This window comes from Chaetodon auriga, chromosome 20 (assembly GCF_051107435.1).
Source record: "Chaetodon auriga isolate fChaAug3 chromosome 20, fChaAug3.hap1, whole genome shotgun sequence".
Classification (NCBI taxonomy): Eukaryota; Metazoa; Chordata; class Actinopteri; order Chaetodontiformes; family Chaetodontidae; genus Chaetodon; species Chaetodon auriga.
Window position 1 is genome coordinate 22,655,030 of NC_135093.1, and position 7,403 is coordinate 22,662,432.

The 7,403-nt window shown below is 40.9% G+C and overlaps 1 non-coding gene across 1 annotated transcript; it reads left to right on the forward strand.

The window, feature by feature from the left end:
• Positions 1-213: 213 nt before the first annotated feature.
• LOC143339562 (U1 spliceosomal RNA) lies at positions 214-378 on the forward strand. The gene has a single exon (XR_013079332.1). It is a non-coding gene; the product is annotated as a U1 spliceosomal RNA (small nuclear RNA).
• The last annotated feature ends 7,025 nt before the right edge of the window (positions 379-7,403 follow it).

A 7,403-nucleotide genomic window follows, 5' to 3' on the forward strand; every position in this document is an offset into this window, starting at 1 on the left:
AAATATCTATGGAATGTTTCACTCACACAAGAACAGGAAACACAACCCCCATACATTAAATGATTTTAAACCAGGTAAAGCGACAACAATCAGAATTTCACAAGAATCATCTGACGGCACAGAGGAAAATACACTTAACCCAGATGACTCTGCAGTGGAATTAAACAGCGCATCTCCAAGTAAAGATGTGGATATAAGCAAGATCCTGCCTCGATACTTACCTGGCAGGGGAGATACCATGATCAACAAGGTGGTTCACCCATGGCGAGGCGCATCCATTGCACTGAGGGATGTGCTGACCCGTGCGAATTCCCCACATGTGGGAATCTCAACTACATAATTTGTGGTAGTGGGGGACTGCGTACGCGCTCTCCCCTCATTCTTTTTAGTGAAACGGTGGCACGGTGGCAACACTGTCGCCTCACAGCAAGAAGGGTTCGATTCTCGCTGCGGGCACCGGGGGTGTGTCCTCCACCATGCCTTCGGTGCCTGCTGCTTGAGGAAAAAGGCCTTTCTGTGTGGAGTTTGCATGTTCTCCCCGTGTTCACTTGGGGTATCCTCCATAAAAATATACCCCCACCTCACCACCTGACCAATGGTGACACAAGGAACTGGGTCCCCGGGCGCCGGTTGGATGGCAGCCCACCGCTCCTGGTCTGCCGCGGAGGAAGGACGACCAGGATGGGTTAAAGGCGGAAGTTAAATTTCACCAGTGCATGGCGTGTTGGGCATGATGCATGTATCTGTGTGACCAATAAAGGGGATTGTCCCTCTGATTCTTCTTCTTCTAAAAGGGAAAAGAAAAGCTTTCAGTAAGTGTTTTTACTGAAGAGCTTGCAACAGCTCTTCAATAGGAAAGATGTTGTGGATGAAGTTGTTGAAAACCACAGAGTACATCAGAATCATGGGATAACTGGCGAACAGCATACTTATAAATCATTTCAAGATGGCTCACACTTTAAGGAAAATGGTTTTCTTTCAGGTGAATTGAGAATCTTGCTAACTTTGTACAGAGATGATTTCGGGGTACGCAATCCTCTGGGTACTTCACGCAGGAAACACAAGTTCTGTGGTATCTACTGGACTCTGAGTAATTTGCCTTCAGGCTCACATTCAGCACTTTCCTCGATTTACCTGGCAATCTTGTGCAAATCTGATGATGTGAAGAAGTATGGTTATGACAATGTGCATCCTCTTCTTCAAGATGTAAAAACCCTTGAGCAGGATGGAATTTTTATTCCATTGCTTGGTAAATGTGTTAAAGGCACAATTCAAGTTGTTGCAGCAGATAACCTCGGTGCTCACAGTATAGCAGGTTTTACCGAAAGTTTTTCTGGTGGAAACATCTGCCGATTCTGCACAGCAACACGAGCAGAGATCCAAACGAGAGATGTGAGATCAGGTTCATTTGATCTGAGGACTAAAGAACTACATGACTCCCATGTAAATTCAGCACAGCAGAACAATTCAAGCTGTTTTGGGGTGAAAGGGCCATGCGTAATCACCAAAAACCTTGCCCACTTTAGTTTTCTCACAGGTTATCCACCAGATATCATGCATGTGTGTTTGAGGGCATTGTGCCTGTGGAGCTTGCGCATTGTTTTTCACTGCTGATATCCAAGAAATATTTCAGTCTTGAGCTTCTAAACAAATCTATCCTTAGTTTTACCTTCATGTGGTCAGACAAGACTAACGGGCCTTACATAATCCCACAACCATTCTCACAAACAATCCCGGGGAATGCTCATGAAAACTGGACACTGATAATATTTCTTCCATTCATCATTGGGCTTCTGGTGCCAGAAGATGAAATGGCATGGCAAATTCTAAGGGTTTTAAAAGATGTTGTAGAGCTGGTGGCTGCTCCAGCACACACAGAAGACTCCATTGCTTACCTTGAGTGCAAAAATTCAGAGCACTGCATAAGATACCAAGAACTCTTTCCTAATTTGTAGCTTCTACCCAAACATCATTACTTAGAGCACTATCCTGCACTCATCAGGAAGTTTGGTCCTCTCGTTGGTCTCTGGACAATGCAATTCGAGGCTAAGCACAGTTTTTTTTAAGCATGTCATTTGACACTCAAACTCCTTCAAAAATGTGCCCCTCTCGCTAGCTTTTAACCATCAGCTCATGATTTCGTATCACATTAGAGCATCCAGTTTTGAAAAGCCTGTTCTTGAGATGACAAGTGTGTCAAAAGTTTCTGTTGATGTTTTAAAAGAAGAAATTGTTGAGAATATTAAACAAAAATTTCCTGGTACGCATTTAACTAGATCTGTGTTAACCAAAGGTGTAAGTTTCTAAAAGGGCATGATTATAGCTCATGGGTCTACAAGTGGACTTCCTGATTTTGGACACATTGTTCATATAGTGAGCATCACAGAGCCTTTGAGCTCATGGCATGTCCAACCAAAGACAGATTAGACTGATTAAGCTTAGTGACCTAGCAGAATGGTGACATTAAAAAGACACATACATGTATAAGGTATGGTGACATTCTGATTTAAAATGTAAAGTTATTTGGACTGTCACTGCTGTCTTGGAATTAAAAAAAGAGGTGTAATTATTTCATGAGTTACAGATTTATCTAAACAATACTAAAACTAGCCTGAAAATAGATGAACTGGTGAAAAAGAATTTAATGCAAAAATTACATTAAATGCAGTATTAAACTGGCAATGTCATGAACTAGGTCTTAATGACATTGGAAAAAGTAAGCTTACAGTATCTTATATCCTTGAAGTCTTTTTGTTTATTTTAACCAAGATATTTTGATCAATTTGTTACACACTGTAGTTTTCCTATTAAATGAGACTCAGCTTCTTGTCCTTTTTTATTACAGACAGCTTTATGCTTAAAGGTTTGATTTTTTGAAAACTGTTTTTTCCAACATTTTTTTTTTTTTTTCAACAGAAATTTCACGTACAAAAATGAATCCAGACATATATTTTAGGATAACCAATGAAAACAAGTCTCTCAACCTTAGATAAGATGTACTTTGGTAGAAATATTTTTTTTATAAATATGTATTTATATGCATGTTTGTTTTTATTCACAAATTATTGTGAAATGGCTGCTCCTGTGAAACTCAGAATCATCCTCGGGAAAAAATGATTCCCAGAGACTTAGCCTGCAAGATGGGATTCCAGAGACTGTTGGTGAACTTGTTCAGCACATAAAGAGGCAGTGTGGGGTAGAGGACCACTTCAGGCTGCAATATATGGATGCTGAGTTTGGCAATGAATTTACCAACTTGACTTCAATGTCAGAGATCCAGAACAAAAGTACCTTAAAGCTTGTCTTTGATTCAGCTGCCTGTGCCCTGCCTGGTGGCTCAGCCCCTCCACCCTACTCCACTTCTGCCACATCAGGGTCTGGTAATAAGTCATCACTTTCCAAGCGGCTTGGATGTCCAGAGGTTGACCTGAATTCCCTGACAAATAAACCTGCAGACAAATTCAGTCCTGCTTATGGTGTGACAAAGCCCAGAAGAGCTGAAGTAAATTACTGCCCCACCTACCCATCTGGTGAATCTGCAGAGACACTTGAAAAGATGAGACCCTGCTTTTAGAAGTGTGAATAAATGCACAGCGCTCATCTACTTTGATTGAAATATGTTGTCTTCATTTAATATGTACAGTGTGATTTATATTGACCAACAAAATGTGGGCAAGCCTCTGAAGTGACTCGTAAGCTGATTCAGGATTTGGTGATAGATGACAATTGTTAAACTAGTTGGTCGTTTCAATGCTATGATAGTCAAATTTGCTTTTATGTACCCTTTTTCCATTTAAGCTAAATAATGAATTTAAGATGATTACAACCATCAGTTTGTGGTCAAAGTTCTCCAAGCTGGATGCTCACTCTTCAAACTTGATGAGGAAGAACGAAGGAAGAAAGATTAGGAGCATCATGATACCCATCACCCAGGTATGACAATCTAAAAAAATACATTTGATGCTTCCATTTGACATATTTCTACGATTCAATGTCTTGCTTGGACATCAAACCAATGCACCCATGGATGTTGTAAGTAGTGCTGTTTTTGGCGGCCTGTTTTAATTTTAGTCTTTGTGTCAAGCTGTCATTTTAGTTTTTATTAGTTTTAGTCACATTCATACTCTTTTTAGTCTAGCCAAGTTTCAGACGACTAAAAGTCTGAGCATTTTAGTCTTATTTTAGTCAGAATCATCCGTGACTATTTTCGTCTAGTTTTAATCGACAAAAACTGATGACTGACATTTTAGTCTAGTTTTAGTCAATGAAAATCGTATTTTAGTCTCTTTTTAGTAATGCAATTCTATTTAACCCGGTCAATATAGTATAAGTGCCTAGTAGTATAGACGAAACCAAAATTTTCTTTTAGCCAAACCCATTTCACAATTCAAACAAGGTTGTCTTATTATTATATTATTGTTACCTTATAGACTCAAGAATACATGCATTCCATACGCGGAAGACGCTCTGATTTGAATTTACAACATATTTATTTTACCAACCAAACATGTTAGAAGTACACACACATAAATTTAAATAAAATAAATAAATCAATAAAATAACATCACATGACAATCCCAGAAAAAATTGAATACATTCAAGTTTAACATAAAGAGAAACAAGGTACTTGAATGTTTGAGCTACAGTAACATAATAAAAAGTGCAAATAAAATGTGTGTGTCTGTGACTTGTATTGCTTGTAAACTGAAGTCAGATTGGCCCGCCATTGGTCCTGTTCTCTGTGTCAGTTGCAGTGGCGGAGCCAGAACGTGGCTAATGGGTAGGCCTGGAAAAATCAGGATGTGCCTGATTATTTTTAAAGCTGATATGAGATGTGTGTGTAAAAGTTTTATGATATAATAAAGTCAGAATCAGAATATCTATACCTAGGAGAGGATATACAGTAGAGACCTATACTCCACAATTGGACCTCTGTCAAATTTCACCGTTAAGACCCAAAGGGGGAAAAGAGGGAGAGAACGAGAGAGATCGTGTTTATGTAGGCTACTTGATGAAGCTTTATTGTTTTGCTGCTATTCAATGAGAGACATGTTTTTCTCTGTTTACTTAGCTAATAGCAAAAAACTTCACACTTCTGTACATGGGAGACAGAGCTGCTCTGCTCCAGTTTAGCACCTTGGACAGTTCAGTGCGCATAATCCTCCCAATACAGCACAGCTATTGAAATGAAATGTCAGACAAATTGAATAAGTTTAAGTTGAGAATGTCCTTGCACAACCCCAATCATAACATGCCACAGCGGGCCAGAATACATAAAATAAAACCACTGTCTTACCGGCAGTTTTTGCACAAGGCGGAGTCTTCTGGGCTTTGAGTTAAATGCATTGATTATGCCATCATAATCTGAACTGTCAATCATTTCTTTTTCAAATGACAAAAGTTTCAAGTTTTTGAGGCGTCCAGTCAGCACGGATGATCTCAGACGCATCTGGATCCTGTTTGTTGTGGAGAAAAGTCTCTCAACGCTGCAGGAGGTTAAAGGGAGCATTATGATGGCCCTCAACAGACTGTTCATATTGGGAAAAATGTCTGAAGGGCAGCTGTCCAATATTTCCATCATTTCCGTCTTGGGAAGTTGTCCCGATCCGTTTTCCTTCTGATGTGCTGAGTGAACAGAGTATGTTCGGCATTTCGATCCCAAACAAGTCACACGGAGCCTTTAAAATGTCTTTGTCACCAATAGTGGCAGATCCAGGTGCAAAAGAGGTTGATGCTCTCATGATGTTTTCCCCAATGTTGTGGTGACAACAGAAGTGTGAAACTTTGGTGGCAGATTGCACTTATGAGAGGCAGCCACATACCAGTTAGCTTTCTCGTGCTTTTCCATTAACTCTTCGGTCTGTCTCAGGACTTTTTCAAAGTCGCTATCTGAATCATCCCGGAAAGTCGCATATGTAGCTTTCAGGGTTTCTACAAGGGATATGCAGTCTGTTTCACATAGTGTTGACCTCTGCAGCCCCTTTGTGGCAAAATCACTGTTGTCAAAGAGTTTGCAAAATACGAGGAGCATGAAAACAAACTTTTTCGTTTGCATTTGTTGCAACAGTTGTTCTGCTTCTATTTTAGTTTATCCACTCATTTCTGCACATTCAGCTAGAGCCTCCAGTAACACATCCAACAATTTCAGTATCTTGTGCACTGACCCAGATTTTGAGCTCCATCTGGTGTCACTCGGTTGCTCCAGTTCCATGCTCTGACGGTCGGGGTGCATTTCCTTTTGAATCTCAATAAACCAAGCATGCTGCTGAGCCCCCATGAAGAAACTGTGTAATTGATTCACAACGTCAAAAAAGGTGCTGACATGCCCGGATTCTTTGGCTGCACTGCACAACACCAAGTTAAGCCCCTACATAACAGATGCTCTATCAAAACAGAACCTGACACAGAGAGTAGGATCCAGTTCAAGTGGCTGAAGGACCTCCAGGATCTTCTGTGTCCCTTGGCAGACAAATCCAAGGGCTTGACAAAGCCCACTGATCACTCCTCCATGAATGGATATTTATACTCACCTGCAAGTATTGCAAAATATTGTCCATGCAGTTCAGCCTTTATCTTACGAAGAAGAATTGATGCTGCAGCCTCAAGCAGCTCATCCTGAACCTGGTGGCTCATCAATGTGGCATTTCGTGGGAGTTCCTTCAGTCAGTTTTCAATTTCTGGTGCATATTTTGACACAGACTTAAAAAGCTCCAAAAAATTACCCTTGTTGAGCATGTCCTCGGTTTCTCTGTGGCCCCTGAGTGGGATTTCAAGCTTGGCACACAACATAGCAATGACAAGGACAACCTTAACATGTTCCCAGTTTCTCTCCACAAATGCTGGCACATCACTGTGCAGTTGGTTCAACACTGTCCCGCGGCTTTGCAGTCCGTGGCTGCCCCTGAATGATGCACTATTAGTGCAATAGCATCCAGCTTACTACACTCATGTTTGTTGCAGGCATCTCTGAGACTTTTCCAGTTTATGTAGCCACCTCTTATAAAAGTAGTCTCTGTGTGCATCTCCAGAAAATGTCTGTAAGCTTGACAAAACACTGCATGTTGTTCTGTACTCATTCCATTTATACTTCCCATACGAGTTGGCATTGAATGACCGCGATTTTCCACCTATTACAGTCAGCTTGTGTTGAGTGGCTGGTTCCTCCATCGATGATAAATCCAAAGGTGTCCAGATTGGCTCATGAGATACCGCTAGTGGCAATCTGTGGGTCAGAGCTAGTTCATTAGCACAAAAGCTAGCATGACTCTCCTGGGATGACGATGAGGACGTTTTTCCCTCATTCCCTGAACCAATAAACGCCTTGTGATGACCAACCTCTTCGAGTACAGCCTTTTCCGATTTTTCTTCATTGTCTCCATTGTTCAATAGCTGTATCCACGTGC